Here is a 22379-nt window from a genome sequence, read left to right on the forward strand (position 1 = left end):
AGGCGTCAGGTCGGTGACGGAAGTGCGGGCAGCTTCCAGGGGCGTGAGGAGGGGCACGTGCCAGGATCTGGGCCCAGTTCCCCCCGAGAAGAGCAGGTGCTGGTCAGGAGGCTTGAGCTGTCTTCTTAGGAGCCAGGGACGAGTTGGGGGGAGGAGGGGGGAGACCAGGGGCGTCCGCCTCTCCTCGGCCTTGGTCCCAGCTCACTCACCTCCTCTTCCATGTGGCCTTGGGAGGCCACTGCCCTGGGCTGGAGTCCTGGCTTTGTGACTCCAGTGACTGTCTTGACCTAAGACCTGGGAGATGGCCGTGAGGCTCAGCAGTCAACCGACAATAAACGTGAGCCTGCTCCACAAGGCGTTTCTTAGGGCACTCAGGCCTGTGCCTGAGCAGTTAAAATTCTAGCCCTGTGCCCCTGCCCCACCCAGACTGCCTGGGCAGACTGGTGACCCTGGTGGGACCCACGTCTGAACCCCCAGTGGCAGGCAGTGCCGACCCCCTTGGCCGTCGATGCCTGAGTCCTGGCCGGGGACCACTGGGCTTTCTGGCCATCCTGGGTCGTGTCGCCGTTGCCCCAGATCCCAGCTTCTGTTTCCAGCCCTCCATGGGGAGAAGGCTGCACACTGCCCGCGCCGGCAGGCCCTCTGTGTCTCACCAGTGGGTGCGTATTTTTAGCTGCAGCATTCAGAGCAAGGCTGCCAGTGAGATGGTGAGTGCAGGGTGCATGTGGTGGTGGTGATGGAGGGGGTGCCTCCGCCTCCCCCATGTGGGCAAGTCTGCCGTCTCAGCCTTTCTCAAAGGCCAGAGCATCTTTTCTAGACGTGCCAGTGGAGGCCCAGCCAGTGTGGGCCTCCTGCAGGAGGCTTGGGTGAGGGAGCAGCAGGGTGCCTGAGTGGGGAGCTGGCTCCTGGTCCTGCCCACGGGCACAGCAGCTCAGCCGGCTCCCTACCACCAGAGGGAGGGGCCTCACTGGCCATCTGTCCCCACCTGGGGGCCTGGCCCCAGGTGTCCGAGGGCAGCGGCCCAGAGGCTGCTGGGGTGGCCGAAGGGGAGCCTGGTCAGTTACAGCACAGCCAACACCTGGAGACTGTGCCGGGTTCCTGCAGGGGGCTCGTCTACAGAGGGAAGCACCGCCCACCCCTGCAGGGGATCGCAGGGGAGCTGCTCCTGGTCGCACTGGGGAGTGGCAGGGCCAGGCTCCAGTCTTGTTTTCCCCAGCCTGGTGGGGCCCTCCGTCTGCGGCCCACCTTCCCTGGCTGCACTGGGAGCCGGGCTGTACGGTGGCCCCTCCATCCGCTCACCCCTCCCTCGTTCATTTCTTCATAGGGAGCCATGTCCTCGGCAAGCTGGCTGGCTCTCCAGGTGCTGAGCTGAGCCCCAGACTCTGCAGGAGCCGAAAGGGGCCTTGGGAAGCACCTCATGTATCTGTTATCCCACTTGGCGTTAAGTTTAACCAATTCCTGTTGGGTTTTTCTCGTGGAGAAGATGAGCCAGATGACCTTCCGTACGTATTTTTGGAAGTGCCTGCTGAGATAAAGGCCCAGGACTCGGATGGGGTTTCTGATTTCCCTATCAGAGGAGGGGTCCTGGGGCTGTGCCGCCAGCTTCCATGCCAGGAGGTGGGGGCAGACCCCTGGCAGCCCATCCCTGCTCAGTGGTGTCTCAGCCTAGACCAGGTGGCCTTAGGCCTGCTAAGCACAAGGCCGAGCAGGAGGAAAGGGCCACGGTGCACGCGTTTGCGTCTCAGGAGGCCTGAGGGACGTGGTGGGGCTGTGCAGAGCCTGAGCCTTCCTGATGGGGGGTGGCCAGGAGGCAGGGGTGAGAGGGAGCAGGCACTGGCCTTCCCCTTGCCCTCGAGGCCTGGCCTTTGGGGCGTGCTCAGGGGCATAGGCGTCTTTGTTTGGTGCGTGGAGAAACAGCTCACAGTTCTGACCACTCACCCAAGATCGAGCATCCGGAAGTTGGGCTGGGTCAGGGCCCCGGGCTCACCATTCCAGGGCTCCTTGTACCCCTGCGATCAGCCAGCAGAGGGGAAGACATGCCTTTTCCTGGTTCAGGGACAGCTGCGTGCCCTACACTGATGGTCCACGTCCTCGCCCGGAGCTGCCTTCTGGCCCCTGTGAACAGCTGAGCAGACGGGTCCCGACAGGAGGGGCGGCCTGACTGGGTCTCCTTAAGGTCGCCCAGGGTGGTGGTGTCCGAGCCAAGCCCCCTGCAGCCCAGGCTGGGAGGGGCGCACGTCTGGACGCAGAAGCTCTGGCTTCAGTCGTGGGCCCGAGTGACCGTGGATTGGTGATTCTACCTGAGTGCTCACTGCCTCCTCCCCTGACAGTCCTTCCCTCGGGCGGACAGCAGGTGGAGTGACGGACCACATGCACGGCCGTGACCGCGGAGACTCCCTCAGAGGAGCGCTCGTGGGAGCGTGGGTGCAGACGGGGCCGCTCCCTCGGGGTCCTATGTTCGCAGAGCTAGATAGAGCTGGTCTTCCTCTTGTTGTCTGTCCCTCTCGCTCAGCCGCCACCAGACAGGGCTACTGGCTCCGCTCGATTTTACCCTCCGTTTCTGTGTCTCACCCACGTTATTTGAAATGTGCTAAATAAGCACAGAGCAGATGCTTAAGGGAGAGTGTTTGAAATTAAGCTGTTTAATTTCTTAGGAAGGAAAGGAGGTCTGGAAACAAATGTGGGTCAGCTCAAGCTGCAATGCTAAGAGGTTTGGAGGGAGGGAAATAACTCCTTCCCATTTGAGGCATGGACAAAGGAAGCCATCCTTTAAAAGGCGCTGGCTTCAGGGCCGCTTTGAAGCCAGACCTTGAGCCTGACAAGGCAGCTTCAAAGACTCCGCTGCTGACCTTTTCCAGGCGGCTCCTGACAACATCCTTCTCCCCGAGGCCTTGGCCGGTGCTTCGTCACCGGACGGTTGATCAAGTCCGGCAGCTGGAAAAAACCAGCTGAGCAACCTTCTCTCTCGGAGATGTCAGTTTTCTCAGAGGGTCGGCCCCGTGGCTCGTAACGCCTTTCCCCAGCCTCCCTTGGCTGTGGGAGATGTTCAGATCCTGGTAGAACAGAGAAACGCAGGGCAGCGCTCTGTCTGCCGGAACCACAGCAGAAGCCGCGTGCCGGGGTCCTCCTCCTCGGCTCTGAGGCGTCTCCTCGCAGAACCGCAGTCTCTGGGTCTAAATGGACCACAGTCCCGGTTTGTGGAGCTGAGCAAGAGGTTAACGAACACAGTGTGTCCCTGGCATCCGTCTAGCCAGGGTGTGTGGTGCACGTTACCTTCTCAGCAGTAGGAGCTGATCAGACTTGTGGATCGGCTGAGCTTGGCCATCGTGTCGAGGGCTGGTGGAGCCTCTGTGTTCCCCTTTGCAAACAGCGGACCACTTCCTGCAGATGTTTCTCCCCTGTCCACCCAAAGTGCACTCTTTCTAGTGGAGGAACCCCGGTTTCTTGAGGGTGGGGCAGAGTTCATCACAACAAGGCACCCAAGGGCAGGACGGCAAGGCAGATATGATCACTGTGCTTTGTCACAGAGGGGACCTGGGCCAGAGGCTCGGAGCGCTGGCTACAATCCCCCCGCCTGCAGGTTCCACAGCTCATCCCCCCCGTCTGGTTTGGATGGGCAGCAGCAGCCGCTCCAGGCATGCATGGAAACCCTCTCCTCCTGATGGCGTGTGTGGCCCTGATGGAACGTCCAGGAGTTCAGCCATGGGAAGGTGCCAGAGAGCCACTTCCTGCCAGCCTGCGAGATGCCCGCTCGGCCAGGGCCACACAGTTTCTGGGATCTGCAGGCTGCATTGTCTGCTTATTTCAGCCTTGTCAAGAAGCAGCTGTGTTCAGGGGCCTGGTGGGGGCAGGAACCCTTGGCTCTGCCAGAGGCCTGCCTGGAGAGAGGCCGCCCTGGGGTGGGGGGAAGGGACCAGTCAGAACCTGCTTCCTGGACACACACCATGAACCTCGCTGAGGACCTGGAATGGGGGTCTGGGAGGCTGGGCTGGTAGGAGATGCTGAAGGCACTGTCGCCTGGCCTGGTGGAAGGACCTGGGCCTTGGGTGTCCTGAGCCTGGGTCCTGGCTTATCCAAGGACCTTGAGCATGTCGTGAGGACTGTTGGAACCACCCTGTGCTTGGGGCTCAGGATACGGTATCAGAGAGGCTCAGAGCCTGGTTTCAGTGAGCGCTTACCACCACCCACTCGCCCCCCCACCACCCGTGCCCCTCAGCGGCGTGACAGCACCGAGGTGGTGCAGGCAGGCAGGGAGCAGGGCGGGCAGGCAGGGAGCAGGGCGGCCAGGCAGGGAGCAGGGCGGGCAGGCAGGGAGCAGGGCGGGGAGGCAGGGAGCAGGGCGGGCAGGCAGGGAGCAGGGCGGGGAGGCAGGGAGCAGGGCGGGGAGGCAGGGAGCAGGGCGGGCAGGCAGGGAGCAGGGCGGCCAGGCAGGGAGCAGGGCGGCCAGGCAGGGAGCAGGGCGGGGAGGCAGGGAGCAGGGCGGGGAGGCAGGGAGCAGGGCGGGGAGGCAGGGAGCAGGGCGGGGAGGCAGGGAGCAGGGCGGCCAGGCAGGGAGCAGGGCGGGCAGGCAGGGAGCAGGGCGGGGAGGCAGGGAGCAGGGCCGGCAGGCAGGGAGCAGGGCGGGGAGGCAGGGAGCAGGGCGGGCAGGCAGGGAGCAGGGCGGGCAGGCAGGGAGCAGGGCGGGGAGGCAGGGAGCAGGGCGGGGAGGCAGGGAGCAGGGCAGGGAGGCAGGGAGCAGGGCGGGCAGGCAGGGAGCAGGGCGGGCAGGCAGGGAGCAGGGCAGGGAGGCAGGGAGCAGGGCGGGGAGGCAGGGAGCAGGGCGGGGAGGCAGGGAGCAGGGCGGGGAGGCAGGGAGCAGGGCGGCCAGGCAGGGAGCAGGGCGGGGAGGCAGGGAGCAGGGCCGGCAGGCAGGGAGCAGGGCGGGGAGGCAGGGAGCAGGGCGGGCAGGCAGGGAGCAGGGCGGGCAGGCAGGGAGCAGGGCGGGGAGGCAGGGAGCAGGGCGGGGAGGCAGGGAGCAGGGCAGGGAGGCAGGGAGCAGGGCGGGCAGGCAGGGAGCAGGGCGGGCAGGCAGGGAGCAGGGCGGGCAGGCAGGGAGCAGGGCGGGGAGGCAGGGAGCAGGGCGGGGAGGCAGGGAGCAGGGCGGGGAGGCAGGGAGCAGGGCGGCCAGGCAGGGAGCAGGGCGGCCAGGCAGGGAGCAGGGCGGGCAGGCAGGGAGCAGGGCGGGGAGGCAGGGAGCAGGGCGGGGAGGCAGGGAGCAGGGCGGGGAGGCAGGGAGCAGGGCGGCCAGGCAGGGAGCAGGGCGGCCAGGCAGGGAGCAGGGCGGGCAGGCAGGGACCAGGGCGGGCAGGCAGGGAGCAGGGCGGGGAGGCAGGGAGCAGGGCGGGGAGGCAGGGAGCAGGGCAGGGAGGCAGGGAGCAGGGCGGGCAGGCAGGGAGCAGGGCGGGCAGGCAGGGAGCAGGGCGGGCAGGCAGGGAGCAGGGCGGGGAGGCAGGGAGCAGGGCGGGGAGGCAGGGAGCAGGGCGGGGAGGCAGGGAGCAGGGCGGCCAGGCAGGGAGCAGGGCGGCCAGGCAGGGAGCAGGGCGGGCAGGCAGGGAGCAGGGCGGCCAGGCAGGGAGCAGGGCGGGGAGGCAGGGAGCAGGGCGGGGAGGCAGGGAGCAGGGCAGGGAGGCAGGGAGCAGGGCGGCCAGGCAGGGAGCAGGGCGGGCAGGCAGGGAGCAGGGCGGGGAGGCAGGGAGCAGGGCGGGCGGGCAGGGAGCAGGGCGGGCGGGCAGGGAGCAGGGCGGGCGGGCAGGGAGCAGGGCGGGGAGGCAGGGAGCAGGGCGGGGAGGCAGGGAGCAGGGCGGGGAGGCAGGGAGCAGGGCGGGCGGGCAGGGAGCAGGGCGGGCAGGCAGGGAGCAGGGCGGGGAGGCAGGGAGCAGGGCGGGCGGGCAGGGAGCAGGGCGGGCAGGCAGGGAGCAGGGCGGGGAGGCAGGGAGCAGGGCGGCCAGGCAGGGAGCAGGGCGGCCAGGCAGGGAGCAGGGCGGGCAGGCAGGGAGCAGGGCGGGCAGGCAGGGAGCAGGGCGGGGAGGCAGGGAGCAGGGCGGGCAGGCAGGGAGCAGGGCGGGGAGGCAGGGAGCAGGGCGGGGAGGCAGGGAGCAGGGCGGCCAGGCAGGGAGCAGGGCGGGCAGGCAGGGAGCAGGGCGGCCAGGCAGGGAGCAGGGCGGGCAGGCAGGGAGCAGGGCGGCCAGGCAGGGAGCAGGGCGGGGAGGCAGGGAGCAGGGCAGGGAGGCAGGGAGCAGGGCGGCCAGGCAGGGAGCAGGGCGGGCAGGCAGGGAGCAGGGCGGGGAGGCAGGGAGCAGGGCGGGCGGGCAGGGAGCAGGGCGGGCGGGCAGGGAGCAGGGCGGGGAGGCAGGGAGCAGGGCGGGGAGGCAGGGAGCAGGGCGGCCAGGCAGGGAGCAGGGCGGGGAGGCAGGGAGCAGGGCGGGGAGGCAGGGAGCAGGGCGGGGAGGCAGGGAGCAGGGCGGGCAGGCAGGGAGCAGGGCGGGGAGGCAGGGAGCAGGGCGGGGAGGCAGGGAGCAGGGCGGCCAGGCAGGGAGCAGGGCGGGGAGGCAGGGAGCAGGGCGGGGAGGCAGGGAGCAGGGCGGGCAGGCAGGGAGCAGGGCGGGCAGGCAGGGAGCAGGGCGGGCAAGCAGTAGCAGTGGGTTTCCTGGGGAGGGGCCAGAAGAGGTGGCGTGGGCAGAGATAAGAGGAGGTGGGAGCGGTGGGGGCCTGCGGATGCTGTGTGTCAGGGTGGGGCTCTCCCTGGGGCCGAGTGCCTGGAGCGCAGACGGTGAGGGGCAGCTGAGACGGGCGAGCACCGTCTCCTGTGGACTTGGCAGGGGCGGGGCTGATTGTTACCCTTTTCCGACCTGGGCTAAGTCCCCAGTCCAGCAGGTGATGAGGCATCTAGAGTCCAGAAGCATGTGTTTTGTAGCAGGAGGGCGCGGGGGCCCCACCTGTGGCCTGTTTTCTTTGTGAGACAGGAGGGGAGATCGAGTCACGGGACTGGGGGCACCATGGATGCTGGAGGGCTGAGGCGTAGGGAAGCATCTAGCTGTGGTCCAGGGCACGGAAGGAGCTTGGCTGCAGTCAGAGCTCATTAGACACATGCTGAGTTAGTGCAGGAGGAGGCCAGGAGGGATGTGGTCAACAAAGGGGCAGATTCGGTTCCCAGATAAAATAGGGAAGGGGGAGGGAGGTGGTCGCCCTGGAGTGGAGGCTGGTAGGTGCCACGCCCGACTGACGGAAGGAAGCTTCTCTGTCCATCCACCCACGCTGCCGGAGAGCGTGGGCAGGGCCCAGTGGGACCCGGGAACAGGTGGGGCCTGGAGCGGAGGACTGTTCCGGGACTGCGTTTCTGGCTGGGGTGGGGGAGGGTACTGTGACTCTTGCCCAATTCTGTTCCCCGCCCCCCACCCCTCACCAACCTGAAACCCGGGGGAGGCCACGGATGGTCTCACAGCCTTGTCCGGGAGGCCTGAGCGATGGCTGGGAGTGAGACCGCCCTTGGTCGTTTCCTTCTCAGACACAGAAGCTCCCACGCCGCCATTAGGAGGAAGCGTGCATTTGTCCCGCCTTCCAAAGCTGTGGCGCGTGGTCAGCTACACGCCTTTTCTATTCCTGGAAGCACGAACTTTATTATGCAGAAATCCAGTCTTGCTTCGTAAGCACCAGAAAGCCCCAAGTTCACTAGATGTCTCTGGGTCACGGGGCGGGCGAGCAACGCCGGCGGCTGCTCCTGAGATGGGCGCACGGGACGGGGTGCCACGCCGCGGAGGGGGCGGTTGCAGGCCCCTGTGAGCCCTGAGCTGGGGCACGGGGCTCAGACCACACAGCTGCCTGGGCCTCCGGGGCTTGGGTTCAAGTCAGTATTCCCCCTTGAGCGGTGGCTTCGGCCAATGCTTGGGGGATGGGGCAGGCGGCCCCGAAGTTCTCATGGGATGCTGAGAACAGGGAGCCGCACCTTGCCTGGGTGCCATGAGAGAGGAGGCTGAAAGTGATCGTGGGATTGCAATGTGCAAAGCAAGGGGAGAGGTTTCTAGAAGGAGACAGTGGGGTGAGCAGGGCCGAGGTGCGGGGCCTGCGAGGTGCTGACCCACGTCGAAGACTCCAACAACCACCCCCAAGCCTTCTCCAACCCCAACAACCACCCCCGACACCTTCTCCGACCCCGGCCACCCCCCCCCCCCACGCCTTCCCTCCTGAGGACAGTGCCCGCGTCTTCCTGCTCTTCTGTGAGCACTCAGCGCGGGCACCACCTCCTGTCAGAGCCCCCCGCCCGTCGGGTTCCGGAGCACCCCGCTTCCCCTCAGAGACACACACCCCCTGGAGAGCAGAGGGTGGCTGAATCTCGTCTGTGTCCCCACACTGGGCACAGCGCCAGAGCCGTGACGGGCGCCCGGAGACCGTCTGAACGGAAGATGAGGGCACGAGCAGGCCACGGGGCGTCTGAATGGACGGCTGTGCGAGGGTGAGCGTGGATGCGCGCTCCCTGCCACCTGGTCCGGTCCTGCTGGTCTCTCCCTCAGCCTCCTCCCCCTCCCTCATTCGGTCCTTTCGGGCCGGCGCCGGGTTGTGACTCGGGGAGAAATTGCTCTGCAAGCAAGCCTGTCTCATTTACAAGTGGAGCCAGTGCTCAGATAGTTAGGGACGCTGCTCTTGAGGAAAGCTGGTGAGTCGCTTGCTTGCCCACCCCCTGCCCCCCCAGTCTGGTGCCTTTGCTGTTGGCCTGCGTTCCAGGTGAGCTTGGGGAGGGCGGTGGTGTCTGCACAGCATCTCCTGCCAGAGCTCAGGCGCCTCCTGGTCGGGGGCGGCGGGAGGCAGCACCCACGGCCCTCTGTGGTCATCTCTGGGGGCGCCGGGGGCTCCAGGAGCCCGGCCCCGGGAGAGCTTGCGCTGGTCCTGGGGCGTCCCCGGCAGAGGTGGGGGTTGGAGGAGGCGCCAGGCACACAGCTGCCCGCAGGTGAGACACCCAGCCCCACGTGCAGCCCCGCCCAGTGTCCGCACCCCTCCCCATGGACCCCTGTCCCCAAGGCCCGGGGTCCTCGTGATGGGAGAGTGTGGTGGAGAGGGCTCCCGGAGTGAGGGGCGCATCAGACTGAGAAGGGGAGGGGCCTGCACCCGGCTGTCACTCCTCCAGCAGGGCCTTGTTTCATCTCCGGTGTGACCCAGGGAGGTGGGGAGAGCAGTCCACTCTGCAAGTGGCAGGACTGAGGGACAGGGACTTGGGGAGCTGGGGTTGAGGTCAGAGGCATGTCCAGGCTCCCACCGAGCACACGGCCTCCCAGTCCCTGGTTCTGTAGGAGGCCGTGCTGCTGGGGCCTGGTGGTGAGCTGGGGATACTAGGCGGTTACCGCAGGGACTTGCCCGCCTCCTAGTCTGTGGAAACCATGCATCCGAGGGTGGGCACAGGGTCAGGCTGGCCTTCTGGGAGTAGACTGCTGTTTTCTGGGCAGCTTCCCAATGCCCACACCTGATGGAGCTTTCTGGGTCCAAGCCCCAGGCGGGCCACTTGAGACTCACCAGAAAAGCTTATAGGAGGGAATTCCTGACCCCTGTCGCATAAGCATCCTTACGTAGAGGCTCAGGAGTGGGCTCAAGTCCATACATTTAACACGCAGCCAATGCAACAATGCTCAGGAGCCGAGCCCCTCCTGTCCTGGGTCTCCACGTGACCTGTGGCTCTGGGGACGCCTCTGCTATGTGAAGCTGCTGAATCCGAAGCTCGGGGAAGTGATGTGACTTGGCAAGGCGCTGGAGCTGGGACACAGGTGCCATCAGGGCCCCAGAGCCGAGCACTGGGCACCCCGTGACCCAAAGGGCTGTGTGGTCACAGCCCGAGGTTCTCAGCAGGAGACCATAAGGCCCGGACGAGAGCCAGTACCGAGTGGCTTCAGCGTCCCGGTTCAGGACCTTTGGGCCTGATTATTTATTTGCCCTTCAATCTGCGGCCCAGCTCCTGGTTACAGGGTCACTGGGTAGGCCGGTCGTCTTTGCAGCGTGTTTGTGGAGGAGGCAGCCTCCTGCCTCTCGGAGACGTGAACAAATAGTGGTTTAATAATTGACGCTCGCATCTCAGGAGCACCAGGCCAGCTGCATCTGCAGGGGATTGACCGCCCCATGGAAGGAGTGGGCACCCCACCCAGATCCCGGGGGCCCTGCTGGCCCTGGCTTCAGGGGATTGACCGCCCCATGGAAGGAGTGGGCACCCCACCCAGATCCTGGGGGCCCTGCTGGTTCTGGCTTCAGGGGATTGACCGCCCCATGGAAGGAGTGGGCACCCCACCCAGATCCCGGGGGCCCTGCCGGCTCTGGCTTCAGGGGATTGACCGCCCCATGGAAGGAGTGGGCACCCCACCCAGATCCCAGGGCCCCTGCCGGCTCTGGCTTCAGGGGATTGACTGCCCCATGGAAGGAGTGGGCACCCCACCCAGATCCCGGGGGCCCTGCTGGCTCTGGCTTCAGGGGATTGACCGCCCCATGGAAGAAGTGGGCACCCCACCCAGATCCCGGGGGCCCCTGCTGGTTCTGGCTTCAGGTTGGCAGGAGGGGACCAGGTTGGTGTGACTTATGGGGGCGGGGGTGCCAGTGTGTCCTTGGTGCCCACTCGGTACCCACTCTATGGGGCTCGATCAAGACCCAGCCCCGCCAGCCAGCGTTCTGAGAGGTCTGAGCAGGGGAGGATGGAGGGAGGAGGTCGCCAGAGCTGCCCTGTTCCCACCTGAGGGTGTGCCGGGCCTCAAGCTGAGCCCTCCTTGTCAAGGAGCTGCTGCCTTCGCTGCAGCTATCATCCCGCCAGGACTCAGAGAGGTCACACTCCCTCCCCAGAGCCGCGCGGCTGCGTTTGATTCCAGGTGCCTGGCTGGGCCCCCTTTACCAGGGCATGCTGGACATCGGACACCGTGCCTGGGGCTCCCACACGTCCTCCCACCCACCCCAGCAGTGAGGGAGACCTTCCGTGAGCAGCCCCGCCCAGGTACAGGGCGCAGGCCAGGCCACGCGGGACCCCAGCCAGGCCTGCACGCGCTGAGCTCTTAGCGCTTTTCCAGCACTGGAAACGCTGTGAACGGCGGCATCTGCGACCTGAGGCTCCGGGGAGCAAAGCCGGCCCTTTGAGCCTGACTCAGAGAGAACGAGATGATTTCGGTTCTTGATGTTCCACAGCCGTCAGGGAAGTGGAGAGATTTTTCACGTGTTGGAAGAGCTCAGCCGACAGAGACTTCTGAGCACAGTGAGCCTCACAGAACCCTCCGAAGATCTGACAAGCTGGGAGAGAGCGATGCGTCTCCTTCCCCAGAACGCTTGAAGACGCAGCGTGGCCACTTGTGTGCGTTTTCCTGGCTTTCTTGTTTTAACTGCAGTGAGACCATTTGCTCTGAGAATTAAAACTAAACAAAAATATTAAACAAAACCCCAAATAACGTTTACATATTTTGCATATTTGTTGTGTAAGTTATATGTAATCAGTCAATGTGATGTTTACCTATAATTGCAGTAATTAGATGCCATATGCAATATTAAAATATTAAACATCCCCATATTTATTTAGAAGTAGAAATAACAAAACCAGAGTGAGACCCCCCCCCCCCCCCCCGCCGCCTCCTGTTTGAGGTTACGCCTGTGGGGCGTTCTCACTCTGCCCTAACCACAGGGGGCGCCTGTCCCCAGGCTCTGCCCCAGGTCCCCAGTCAGCGCGGGGCCTGCCCGCCCTCCACCTTTGGCTTTTCCCCAGGGCTGCTCCTCCCCAGCCCCCCAGGCCAGCCCTGCCCTCTCCTGGCCTGACCATTGCTGACGCAGAAGGAGACAGACACAGCCTCGTGGCTTTAGAGCTGGCTCGCACCCTCAGGGAGACAGTGGCTGGAGCCCTGTTCGTTTGCTCACGATTCATTCATGTTTGCTTGCTCCTTGATTCAGCAAGCGTCCTGTGAACCCCTGCCTTGCGCTTGGCATAAACCAGGGTCTGGCCCTCTTGTTCCACCTCTCCCAGCGGCGGGGCAGACAGACGCCTGAGTCCCTTCCCCGTGGGGGATACCAGGAGGGAACTGTACAGGGGCGCCTTCCTTGCTCTTCGGGGAGGAGCTCTGGAAGGTGTTTCTGAGCAACTGTGCGCCGATCCCCGGACCGCCCCCTGCTGTTCACCCTCCTGGGACCCGGGCTGCCCACGGGAGACCACGTTCCTGTCTCCAGCAAGGGTCCCTGCACACCCGCGTTCCCACTCGGGGGGTGCCATTGGTAGGTACTGAGTGTGGGGCTCGCTGACCACACAGGCTGTGACCAGCAGGCCTTTCCAGGATGGAGGCGGCACCTCAAGGTGCTGACGGGACGGAGTGTCAGCTCAGGACCGTCCACAACAACCTAAGGGGTGGGCGGGAGCTTCAAGACAGAGAGGACATACGTATACTAACTGCTGATTTGCGTGGATACACGGCAGAAACCAACACAATATCGCAAAGCAGCTATCCTCCAGTTAAAAAGAAATTTTAAAAAAGAACCGTCCATGAGATGCCTAGATCAGAACCCTTCCCAGGAAAGAAGGTGCAGAGAATGCTTTGGAGCTAAGAACACGGGTGGCCTGTTGAGTAGCTGGCACGGACACTCGGCAGGTGGGAGTGGGCAGGGGTCTGCAGACAGCCGTGTCTCTGCTGCCTCCGAGGGGCCCCGCCCCACCGCTGGGTCCACCCGCACTTTGAAGGATTGTGGCCCAGCCTGTTCAGTGAAGGGTGATGAACTCATCTCCTCATCTCATTAATCAAAGCCACAGACCTGCCAGCCAGAGCTGCTGCCAGTGCGGTAACCAGTGTCACCGCGCAGAGCCGTGCGTGCTCTGGCCGCGGGGAGGAGGCGTGCTGTTTTCTTAGGTTTGTGCTGCCCGATGCGGGACACCCATACGATTTCCAGTGGGCTGTCTGAATGTTGAAAATCATCACCATTAATACTGCCAGTGCCTCCGGGAGCACCCCTAGCTGGGAGCAGCCCCTAGCTGGGAGCTGGGCCTGGGGGTCGCTGGGGAAGGACCCAGGAGGCAGAAAGAAAGCTGTCGGAGGCTCGGGCAGTAGGCACTCACCCTCCGGGAGGTGCACGACCAGGAGCGTGCTCACTCATACATCAGGTGACTGAACACCATGTACAGTAGTGTATAACTGAGCCTGTGTTATCTATTTAATATGGCAGGTAATGCAGCCGTATTAGAGTCAGAACGGCTCCGAGGCGGTTCCCTCACGATTATGAAGACGTTCTTAAAGAGCAGTGTAACGCAGTTGCAGACCCGATCAGAGCAGGGTGTGCGGAGACGGTGCGCCGTGCTCCTCCCCTCCCCTCCCTGCTCCCTGGCGCGCTTCTCCCACAGCTGAGCAGCAGGGCCAGCTGAGCCGAGGGCTCCTGGTCAGCACGCAGCTCTGCCCATGACGGGAGCCGCGTCCTGGGCACAGCTGGGCGGCGTCCGCTTCCCCCATGCACTGCGCTCCTTGTGGGGTCTCGGGCCCCAGGAGAGCTGTCTTTTCCTCGGGTATCTGGATAAGTGCAGAGGAGAGAGGCCCCCCCCCCAGGAATCTCCTGCCCGAGATGGGCTCTGGGGACCAGTGGGCAGGGGCAGGTGTGCCCTGAAGTCACCTGTATCGAGAGTTATGAATGGAGCAGAGGCCTGATGCAACGTGATCACGTTCAGTGTTGGATGTCCACAGAGCACCCTGCCCTGAGCAGACCTGCCTCCAGCTGACACATGTGGTCGGTCTGGACCTTCAGCGTGCGTGGGGCTGAAGTTGCCTCACCAGAGAGGGAGACGTACGTGCTGAGCCAAGGCAAGGCTGCTTCAGAAAAGGAGACAGTTCAGGACATGGTTGGCCTGGAGCACAGGCCCCGGGGTCTGGAGTCTCTCTTCTGAAACCCGCTAATTCATCCAGGCCTGTAGATCTCTATTTCAGGGCCTTGGAGATACAGAAACACACATACACGTTTACATGGAGCGGGCTGAGTCTGTACATTTCTTGTGTCTTTGTGTAGAGAGATCCAACTTGAGACACGTGTTCATATGTGGATGTTGCATGGATACGTGTACGTGCGTGTGTAGTCTATGCAGCGTATCCTGGTTCTCACATCCGTGGAGGGTGTTCTTCTCCAGGTTGTTTACCAGGTCATCCATCCGTGTGTCAGTGGCCCTCTGGTGCGCGTGGCTCTGTGTGCACACATGCACGCTTGTTTCGCTCACCTCCTGCCATCATGAGCCATGACACGGGCTTCAGGTCAGGGAGGCCAGATGATGACGTTTCCCGGGTGGGTGGTCGGGTGGCTCGTGGAGTGAGTTCCACGCCCGTCCTCCCGTGACACCCGCACGGTACCCCAGCGCTGCTGGTGGGTGGGCTAGCAGGGTCTGCCTGATGCCCCAGGGGCGCAGCTGTCTGAGTGAGGCTGTCAGCTTCTGCATTCCCATTGTCTGTCTCTGTTTGCAGCCCTCTCCCTCAAAGCCTGCTGAGAAAGCCCTTTCCATTGAGCGATGCCCATCAGCTTCCCAGCGAGGCCCTGCAGAGCGTCTGAAATTCTCCATCGGGGACCTTGCTCTGTCCCTGGAGGCCAAAGTCGAGGCCCCAGCATCCCAGGGCCCCTGCTTAGCAACAGGAGTCCCCTGCTGTGGGGCAGGAGGGGTGGTGGTCCTTCGTGCTGGAGGGTCTTGAAGGTGGTCCTCTGCCCGGGCCTTCCAAGGGGGACATGGATGCTCAGCCTCGTCCCCGAGCGGGTCCAAGGCTGTCATTTCTGTTTCTTGTGTTTGTCCTGAAGGAAGATGCAGGGCTGAGCGAACACACTTGCTGAGTGCAGGGCCCCCTGAGTGTGTGTGTGTCCACGAGTGTCTGTGTGTACGTCATAGGGATAGAATGGGTTGATTGACCCCATTTCTCCGCCAGGATGAGCACAGGTCCCGTTCTTTCCTCACCTCAGCACTTCCGGGTGATCACGGAAGAGTGTTTGTAGTGTGTGTGCCTCCCCTTCTCAGAAATCACTTCTTTTTTTTCTGTTCACCGTGAGTCACAGTCAGCTTTCTTGGCAGAAGCCTTGTTTTTGGAACACGGGCACGTTTGCTCCTGTGGGCCCTCCCCGGCCCGCTCTGAGCGGTCTGCAGCGTCGTCCTTCCTGGCTGAGGGACTCGTCCTCCTGTGTGCCCACAGTGACAGGGTTTGGGGGCCCCGTGGGGCTGGGACAGCGGCGGGTCCGGATCCTGGCACAGAGTCACCTCTTGATGGGTAATCGTTGAATGGATGATTGAAGGAATGAATGTTTTGATTGACTTGACCAGATAGTTTCAATTGCTTCTTAATGAATTTGGATTATCAACAATCTGTCTGATTTAAAAAAAGATGCCGATTCGATGTCGTGTTGGATTCACAGACTGCAGCGTGTGATCAGAACCCTAACTGGCGGTGCCCACCCCCGGCCTCTCTGGCAGGAAGGGCGGGCAGCCTTGGCAGCCTGGAGCACTGTGTAGCAGCGGAGCTGAGAAGGTGCTGTGCAGGTGCGGCCCCAAGCCAGTCCCCGGGGCTTGGTCCCCTCGAGTTCTCAGACATCTGAACGCAGCAGCCGGCTTCCAGTGTGTCTGAGGTCCTCTTTCTTACCTAGAGTAACCAGAACTCAGTGAAATGGTTACATTTTCTTTAGGTGTGTAAAGACCATTAGGTGTGTGTACGCGAGAGTTCATTTCTTTTTTGAAAATTAATTAGCTTTTGACTACACTGGTTGTTTAATGGACTTCCCTGGTAGCTCAGATGGTAAAGCGTCTGCCTACAATGAGGAAGACTCGTTCAATCCCTGGGTCAGGAAGATCCTCTGGAGAAAGAAATGGCAACCCACTCCAGTATTCTTGCCTGGAAAATCCCATGGACGGAGGAGCGTGGTAGGCTACAGTCCATGGTGTCGCAAAGAGTCGGACATGACTGAGTGACGTCACTCACTCACTCACTCCGGGTCTTCGCTGCTACACGTGGGCTTTCTCTGGGGGTGGCGAGCAGGGGCTTCTCTCTAGTTGTGACGCTCAGGCTTCTCCTTGTGGTGCCTTCTCCTGGTGCAGGTTCTGGAACACATGGGCTCGGTAGTTGTGGCGCATGGGTTTGGTTGCTCCGTGGCATGTGGGATCTTAGTTCCTGGACCAGGGTTGGACCCATGTCCGCTGCATTGGTAGGTGGATTGTTAACCTCTGGACCACCAGGGATATCCCCAAGAGCTAATTTCCTTAAATGTTTTGTAAATATCTTCATTTTCCCTGTTTTCCCACAATGATATATTCATTGCACCTGCTCTGCTGATCTTGGATGTGGCTCAGAGTCCCACCAGAGTCGTGGGGACCTGAGGTTTGCAGGCTGGTGAGGACAGAGGGTGGGGCTGGAGCTGGGCTGTTGGTTGGAAATACGGCAGAAGAGACGGGTGAATAGCATCCAGGTCATCACCCTCCCGCAGAGCTGGCTGCTGTCACGGAGTGAGACTAGGAGCTCCGTCCAGTCTAGTGTTGGTGGTTGGCTTCTGTGGGGGGCCCAGGTTCATATCCCTTCCTGCCGGGACTATTAAAAGCCCCCCACTGGTCTCCTCCAGCTTCAGGCCTTCACAGACTTTGCTGAACTCTCCTTGTGACTCTTGGGGCCCAGCCCAGCCACTTCCTCCAGGTTTCTCTGTTGACTGGGTCCCAGGTAGGTGATGCTCCTGGTTGCCACGACCCTGCCCACGCCTCTCCCTGCCTTCCCTGCTTGCGCTTTGAGCTGCTGCCACCTCCAGGAAGCCTTCTGCGTCCCCTGTCCTTGATTTGCCCTCATCCCAGCACTCCTTCCCCCAGGATGAGGCTCAGGGGCTGACTCAGCTTCCCACATGCCAGGCCGTGAGCCCCCGAACACGGGGACCAAATTGGTGATGGACAGAGGCTGCAGGTTGTATCTTGTAGTCTGAGGTGTGGCTTCTGCAGCAGAAAGCCCAAAATAATAGTGGGTGAGATACAGTTAAGACGTCTCTGTCACATAGAAGCTGGTGGCAGGCAGGTCCAGGGTGGTGTGACGTGCCCGGTGCCAGGGGCCTGGACCTCCTCGCGCCCCCACCCCCCCCCAAATGGCTGTAGCCAAGGACTTCAAAGGAAGGAGGAAGAGGGGGAGGAGCACTGGCGGGCCCCGTCGGGAGGCCTCCTGGAGTCTGCGCAGACCCCGCTCTTCACATCGCGTCAGCCAGTGTCTAGTTTAGTCCCAGTGCCCCTCCTGCCCGCAGCTGCCAGTCCCAGGGCTGGGGGTGGCTGGACCAGCCAGGAACATCTGGCACCGTCGGCCCCGCCCATCCTGCCAAACATCTCTTGCCCTCCCGGCCTCGGTGTCCTCATCTGTAAAACAGAGTGCTCACACTCAGCTGCTGGGTTTCAGGGCTTAGACTGGACACGGCTGTCCTGGGGCCTGGACACTAGCTTGCAGAGCGTCGCCCAGTGTCCAGCACGTGGCCCTAGAGCAGAGAGCCGAGCGCTCTGAAGCCCGGCGCCCCCAGGGCGGGCTGGAGGTGGCGATGCCTGCTGTGCTGTGCTGCAAGGACCTGGCTGCACCCCCCGCCCCCTCCCCATGCCAGGGCCAGCCCTGCGCCCCAAGCCCTCCCCTGCCAGTCTCCTCCCGCCTCCTGGAGCTCCAGGAGCTGTGATCATAGCCCTGGGCGAGAAAGCAAGAGAAAGCGTTGACTCTGTTGACTGCCCTGATGGAGCACCTGCCAATTATGTTTATTTGTCCGGGCTGCGGCGAAGCTGTGTTCGTGGTGGGGGGGGGCCACCGGCTCTGGCAGAAGGGGGCGGGGGTCTGCTCTGCCCTCCAGTGCCCCCTGCTCACTGTGGGCAGGGCAGGCAGGGGGAGGCCTGGCTGGAGGGCTCCTCCGAGGACAGAGCTGGACAGGAGCAGCTTATCTTGCCCCAGGCAGGATGCCCATCCTGGCGGGAGCACTTAAAAGGAAGAAGGAGGCGCAGCCCCAAGGCCAAGCAGGAGCAGGATTTCAGCAGCCCGGAAAGTACCTGCCCGCTAGCTGTCCAGCAAGGCTGCAGCCTGGCCATGTGGGTATCAGACAACCTTTTAAATGCACAGCATGGAGCTTGGGGCTTAGAAGACCCCCAGGAAGTGGTGTTTGCATTTGAATTCATCTGTGAGCATCTGGGCTCTGGATGAAGTTGATTTGTGTTTCCCTGACCCTCCTGCTTCCCAGGTGGTACCAGTGGTAAAGAACCCGCCTGCCCGTGCAGGAGACTTAAGAGACTCGAGTCAATCCCTGGGTCAGGAAGATCCCCCTGGAGGAGGGCACGGCCTCCCACTCCAGTATTCTTCCCTGGAGAATCCCGTGGACAGAGGAGCCTGGTGGGCTACAGTCCACAGGGTCACAAAGAGTGGGACACGACTGAAGCGACTTGGCATGCATGCCCATGACTCCCTGCTCAGCAGGGTGACCCCAGGATCCCACGCTGGATGAGGATGCTGGCGTGTCAGCCATGCCTCTGGGTGGGAGGCAGAGGGGATGAGGGCTCTGGACTGTGGGTGGCAGAGGACTGTGGGTGGCTGTTCCGCAGCCTCACCAGGGGCCTGTCCCCAAACTCCAGGCCTAGAGAACCCCCGTGATTCCCCCAGGGCCACCCGCCTTGTCGGTAGCACAGCCAGCAGCCAGAGGGAGACTGGTTCCCAGGCTCGTCTGTGTTCCTTGCGCTCCCGGTCAGAGCAGGAGGTGGCCGGGGGTCCTTCCGCAGGAAGCAGGGTGTCAGGAGGGCCTAGATGACGCCCACACGATCCGGCCAAGGTCACCCAGGAACGGTGGTTGCTATGAATTCCTGCCCCAAGGGCACTTCTGGCCCAAGACCAACGTCAAATGAGGGTCATTGTCAGCTCCCTGCTGGCTCCCCACTTGCCTTGGGCCTACAGGCTCGTGGCAGGAGGGCCCTCGGGGATGCCTGGGTTGGCTGGCAGCACCTGGGCCCCTCTGGCATTCCTGGGGAGCCGTGCCAGGTTGGCCCAGCAATCGTGAAAAGCTGCATCCAGGTTTGCCTCGGTGCCATGACTGCCAGGTCACGTGCAGTTAAAGCACCTGGTAGACGGTGACCAACGTTCACTCGATTGTTCATCCAGCAAACACTTACCTGTGCTCTTTGCCAAGCCCTGGGTGTGTAGTGGTGCCGGCTCCCATGGCATTTCCAGGCCCCTGGCCTGAGGTCCTCCAGGTGCAGGGTCGGGGCTGGGGACCACTCCCGGGGGCCTTGCTGTGTGCACGTGCCTGGGGCTCAGGCGGCCAGGTCAGCTGAGCTTCGTCTCCGCTGCCTTCGGTGGGAAGCAGACACCGTGGGGGTGGCAGAGTAATTGTTAAGAGCCCCACTTCCTTCGGTGCCCATGTCTCAGAAAGCGGAGCCTGTTGGAGACAGCACAGAGCAGGCTGTGGAAGCTGCGGGTCCCGGGAGGGAGAGGCTGCCGGTTTTTACCCCATGTCCCCAAGCCTGGCCGGGGGCTGGCCCTTCCCATCTGAGAAAGGCACCCTCATTCCCCTGGGAACACTCCTTCCTTCCTCCTAACTGTGTTAACCAAACCCGGGAGACACCCAGCAGAGCCGGCAGCTTCCTGGGGGAAGTGGCATTTCAGGGGTGTCCTGGAGGAACAAGGGGTGCAGAGAACGCTCGAGGGGTGCAGCTGGCAGCAGGGGTGTGGGGTGAGGGCTCTTGGACATGCGAGGCCCCTGTCGGCTCAGGGCCTTGGTCTGCTCACTGGCCGCTCTCCCCGCATCAGCCCTTGTTGCCTGCGGAGGTGGCCCGTCTGGTTCCCTCTCTCGGCGTGGACGTCACCTGTTGAGAGCTGTCCCTGGCCCCCGGGGGTGATCGGGACGCTCCCCACCCAGACCCTGCTCTCTCTGTGCCCACTGCTCAGCCAGGGGTCCCCCGAGGGCAGGACCATGATGCTCACATCCTCTAAGTATGTCTCCAGCCCCAGGAGCAGAATCAGACACACAGCAGGCGCTCGGAGTTTACTGGGTGCACAGAGGAGCCAGTGCCCGAGGCTTCGCCTGTGGGAGTCTCAGGGACTCAGGCAGACAGGGATGGCAGAGCATCTTTAGGCCAAGATAACAGCGTGAACAAAGGCCAGTGTGGGCCGCCCCTCTTGTGGTGCATTAGGTGTTATTTGGTAGGTGATGGTACCACACAGGCCTCCCATTATGGTCAAGCAGCCCCCGGAGAACGTGGCTGTGTGTATTCTCACCAGCCTGGTGTCGGCTCCCCATCGCTACAAGGCTGGCTGACCCAGGGCTGCAGCTGCCTGCCGGCCCGCCCACCCACCACCTGGCAAAGGCCCTGAGCTCCCCTTAGCAGGGCTGGAAAGAGGGAGGGGTAAGAGGACAGAAGCCGACGCTCAAGCTCCCAGGCAACCTCTGGACGTCCAGCCTCATCTAGACGTAAACATGTGTTTGAGGGCCGAGACTGTCCAGCGGGCTCCAGCTGGGCAGCCTCCCTGAGGCAGAGGTCGCTGTGGCTGCCGAGGGTGGGGGGATGTGTCTGTCGTCACGGCCAATAGCCTGGTTCTGGGGTGCCCCAGCCTCCGGAAGGAAGTAGGCTGACGTAATGCCAGCCGGGACACCGGCCCCAGGAGGCTCCAAGGCCCCAGGCCCAGCGGCGGTGGGGAAAGGATGTTCTTCCCCGGGGCGTCTCTGAGCAGCCGGCGGGAGGGCGTGCCTAGTTGTCTGTCCCTGTCCATCCCTGTCCGCTGAGCCAGTGTTTGGGGGCTGAGTGGGGCAGAGGTGGTCCCTGGGCTCACAGACCTCGCGGCCCACACGGCAGAAAAGCTCCCAAGTACATAGGATGTCAGCCAACCAAGGTAAGGTCTGAACGGGGGAGCAGGTTGAGCCGATGTGAGGCTCCAGACACCGTGGGCCGGGCGGGGGGCTCGGGTGGGGCCTAGGGCGGCTGCACGCAGGGAGCGGCCCCCCATCCCACCCTGGCTGGCCGTCTGGAGATGGTGACGGGACGACTCCTTCTTTCCCTGCCCACCCCGGGGGCTCTCTCGAGGCTCCATACGTGTGGAGTGTGATCCAGCCCTTCCCGCGGTCACCATGCACTTCCATCGTGGTGATAATAAGGACCACGATCTGGCCAGCAAGCTCAAACAGCCTTTCTGCTCTATACAGATGTGTTGTCTTGGGCTTTAAAGCTTATAAAGTTTTTTTTTTTTTTCTGTTCACTTTCTCACTGGTTCCCCATCCAAACCCCGCTGTTGCGAGACCCTCGAGGTCCCGCCGTGAACTGTCATGTCTTTGCTCCTTGGTCCAAGTCTCACAGCTGAACCTGGACTTGAACCTAGATCTCTGGGCTCCAAGTCATTGTTTTTCTTTCTAAGAAAAAAAAAATTACAGAGGGAGAAGGTGTTCCTGTCAGACTTTCTGACTCCCTGGAGGTGGTGCGGCCCCATCACAGCTTCCTGTTCTCAACAACAGGAGCAACATTCAGGTTTTAAGACGATCGTCTTCTCTAGTTTACAAAGTAAAACACCTCCACGTAGAAGCGCCTTCCTTAAAGAGCATCTGTTCCTTCTCAGAACAAGTCACACGTGTGCTGAGGTTTCCACGCCTTGGTCTCTCCTCAGGAGTTCATCAGAATGTTCCAGGCCTCCGGGAAGGCCTGCTTGTTTATCTCCTGGCGTCTGGACGAATTGGGAGTCTTCGGTCCTTAGCTAAGTTGTCCGTCCCGCGGCCTGTAGCATCCCACCTGTGGAAGTGAGTGGAACAACTCTGGGATCAGATGGCCCGGGTCCCAGGCCTGGCCCAAGCTCCCCGTCCTCCACATCTGTCTGCCAGAGGGGCCCGGCAGGCTCCGGTGCATCTGAACTTGGGTAGGCTCCCAGGAGCGGGTGCACGGCCAGCCCAGGGGTCAGCACCAGAACAGTGTCCTCCAGAGTCAGAGAAGGGCGAGCGATTCTTTGTCCAGGTGCCCATGCCTTCCCTTGGTGAGAAGTACCATTTATCCAAAAATAAGTACAGTTTGTCCAAGCGGCTGATAATTAGGCTGCCCCGCTGCCCCGCTGGAGCCTGGGGAATGGGGTTAATTCTCGAGCGTCACCAGGCTTCTTCTGCTGTCTCCTGAGCCCCGTCCTCCCCGTCACTGCTTCTGTAGGCTTTCTAGGGAAACTCTCATTGTATTTTTAATCTTCAGCTTCGCCTCTTGTGTTTCGGCAAACCAAGCGGCTTGGGTCCTCTCCATCCCACTCTGACAGTTCTTATCAATCTCCTCCTTAATTAAAGACGGCAGATTTGGCCTCTGTGCCTCTTATCTGCCATCAGCTGGGGTCCAATCAGGTTACAGCAGCGGGGACTGGCCTCTCCTGCTGCCGCGTCGGCTGCCGTCCCCGGGGCCACGA

General features: G+C 62.7%; 1 protein-coding gene across 5 annotated transcripts in view; it reads left to right on the forward strand.

Annotated features, from left to right (window-relative positions):
- TRAPPC9 (trafficking protein particle complex subunit 9) overlaps positions 1 to 22379 on the forward strand; it is a 385435-nt gene that overhangs the window by 305733 nt on the left and 57323 nt on the right. The window lies entirely within an intron of this gene.

Source organism: Capricornis sumatraensis, chromosome 11 (assembly GCF_032405125.1).
Source record: "Capricornis sumatraensis isolate serow.1 chromosome 11, serow.2, whole genome shotgun sequence".
NCBI lineage: Eukaryota > Metazoa > Chordata > Mammalia > Artiodactyla > Bovidae > Capricornis > Capricornis sumatraensis.